The following is a 3103-nucleotide window of genomic DNA, read 5'->3' on the forward strand; positions in this document are numbered from 1 at the left end:
TGAAGGTCCATCAGTACAGAGTTATAGAACAAATTATTTGTCCAATGACAACGTAAGAGTCACGACCAGCAATCACAAACAACACTAGCTCGACCGCGGGCATGTGTGTGCGGCAAGGGGAGGAGATACTCCGATGCTAGATGTGTAGAGAAAACAAGCTCATCATGCGTAGAAGACGATGGACGACTCGCGTAGTAGGCCTTGAACTGCTCGCCTGATTGCTATGGATCATGCAAAATCCTGACCAAAAGATCACATTATTTTCACCAAACTAATCTCTTGAACTTGCTCCACGACAATCTTTGAACCTCCTACAAGAAAAGCCATTATTTTAATGTTCATACGAATACCTACAAGCAATGATCACAAACATTTACCGAACATTTCTTTTAAAGACTTATGCAACAATAATTAGAACCATAAAAATAGGGTGAAACTATGGTAACTACATTACATATCATCTAGATTCTAGCAATAACCGTTTTGCATGATCATTGGCATTTGGAATAGCATCCAACAACAATTAGAGTTCTATAAGACAGCATCTGTACTTATTTTTTAAGATGTATTTGTACTGCCCAAAAGCATAAGCTGAAGCACAAAATAAACATTTAAATACATTTGTGCTCACAGGAATAATCACACACCTAGAGAGCATGTTCTTTTCACATCTTCCCAACTACTCAATTAGCAAAGCAGCACATCTACACATTTTAATAGCAGGAGCAAAGAAAGAGAGAGATTGATATGAGAGAGTGTCGTTGAAGCACGCTAAGGACTCCCATCAGCGCTCAACTTGGACGGCTGCCAGCAACCATGGTGGACGTGCCAGTGGTGGTGCTGCATGGCCAGAGCAGGCCGCTGGCTGATATTCCAACACATCATGTTAGCGCACCAGGGAAATAGCAAGTTTTCCATAAAAATGTTATCCATACTAGGTAAGACCAAAGCTACAGGACAATACCTTTTCTTCAGCTAGCTACTACATGCTACTGCTCCTCCAGCAATGTAACATCCCTGTATCCTCCTTGCGCGGGCAACCATTGGGAGCAAGCGCTGCTACCGCTCGACACGTTGAACCACCTGTATGAATCAAAGTGAACTGAAGGGATTCAAACACATCAACGGACACATGTACTACACAATAATTTGCACCTATACTGTCCATAACAACAAACTAACATAAAAACAATTTATGAAGGAAACAGTTCTTGAAATCGGGTTGAGCTTAAACTGTTCAGGATTTTGAACTCGTGCAGCAATTATACTTGAACTTGCGCGACAAATTTCTTGAAAGCATCTAATGTTCAGAATACACTATATGGAAAGACGAACGGGGAACACACTAGGACACATAGGCAAGCTTGAACTTGTAGCATCATTGTTTATATTTTTCTAATTGGAGAATAACATGCGACCTTATAGCATTTGATCACTTGAACTTGTAGCAACAGAAATAAGAAATATATACGGCCTCCGACCCGTGGAAATTATAAGAAATTTGTAAATACTAGTACTGCAAACCAACATTTATAAATACTAGTGGACTTGAACTTATGGTATCTCGACATGTGAACTGATTGTGTTACAAGCACACGCACGAAAATCAAACGAAGCTGATATCAGTACATGTCAAAAAGATAATCAAGTTCATGTATTATTAATTATGAGAAGTTCAAAAAGAAACTTTTTAAAAGTTTGTACTAAAAAGGTGCATACTGCATAACATCCGGTGAGGAGGACCATACTATTGAGGACACACACATTCACAGAATGAGGAGGCTCCCATTAGGAACATTCAGAGGCATGCATCTGCAAGTTGTTGCATTGCTAGTACCCATGTCATGGCAAAACAGATATGCCATCTCTGCTGCATCATGCATCAGTCTCTGAAAGCTGGGAACAAGGTTGATTTGCATATACTACTGTCCATTGCTCTCCTCACTTCTCACACACACATGAAAAAGCTATTTGTAGAAAAAGTTTGAGAGAAATATCACCGTAATTAGTCTCTGAAAGCTATCTTCAGAACTGTTCACAAGGATGCCAATGATGAACTGAATCATTTAGTTTTGTCTTCTTCCGTCAGATCTGAATCAAGAGTAGCATCAGTTCAATTAAAAAGAATTGACAGTTCATGAATTTGTGCTAAGCAAGCATACCCCATCAGCACATGGAATGCCTCGGTGAACTGCACTCACTCAGTCCCCAAAATCAAAAAGAAATTACAGAGGCGGGAGAAAACGAGAGAAAAGCTTCTGACCGCTGCGTTGTTGAACGACCCCTCGTTGAACGGCCTCGGTGGCGGCTGTGAACGGCCTGGGCGGTGTCGCAGTGGCAGGCGCGCTGGGAAAGCACAATATTGGTGAAGCTGCTATTGTCGAAGGGGATCAAGCCCGTCAGTTCAATCAGTCTATGGACGGCCGGAAACGGGCTTGAAGCAGGACGGAGGCGACCACACGCGGGGGAACTTACTAGCCTTCGACGCGCGCACTAAAGAATAGTGTGTATCCTGCAAGGAGCGATAAGCTGTTAGAAGTGTGCTGCCCGGTTTAACAACGATTCTGTATTCTACTCAGTATTAACATCCATAAAATGCCATAACGTCCCGTGCCAATAGCTAAAAAGATAATCTTTTAGGAACTGATCTTTTGAGGCCTAACTTTCTACATTTCTGTTCTGACCTTCCAATGTTCAAGACCGAAAACGGTCAGACTAGACCAATAGCTTAAAATATCGAATGAATGACGTGCATTTAACTTGGAACTAGCTGCCATGATTACCTATTTTGGTGCCTAGTTAATTCATTAATTCATTAATTGACGTGCATTTAACTTTAGAAGGTCAATGTGTGTACATGAGATCGTGTTTCTACAGGCCAACAATCCCTCTTTTTAGTTGTTTGGATAAAGCACACTGCAGATTCAACAAATCCTTCTCATGAACTTCTAGTACAGAGCATGTTTAATTTTGTACTGAGCACAAACAACAACGATGCCACAGCAGGGGTTGTTGGCAGAATACAGAGATCACTGCTGCATTTTGGGTAAAAAAAATACATTGACACACACTAAACTTACTAGGGAGAGATCAAAGTGAATTG

The 3103-nt window shown here is 41.1% G+C and overlaps 1 long non-coding RNA gene across 1 annotated transcript; it reads right to left on the reverse strand.

Annotated features, from left to right (window-relative positions):
- Positions 1-548: 548 nt before the first annotated feature.
- Positions 549-1637, reverse strand: LOC120965355 (uncharacterized). Its single transcript, XR_005758174.3, has 2 exons — positions 965-1637; positions 549-865 (listed from the first exon to the last, which is right to left on the reverse strand). It is a non-coding gene; the product is annotated as an uncharacterized lncRNA (long non-coding RNA).
- Positions 1638-3103: the final 1466 nt, after the last annotated feature.

Source organism: Aegilops tauschii, chromosome 5 (assembly GCF_002575655.3).
Source record: "Aegilops tauschii subsp. strangulata cultivar AL8/78 chromosome 5, Aet v6.0, whole genome shotgun sequence".
Taxonomy (NCBI): domain Eukaryota; kingdom Viridiplantae; phylum Streptophyta; class Magnoliopsida; order Poales; family Poaceae; genus Aegilops; species Aegilops tauschii.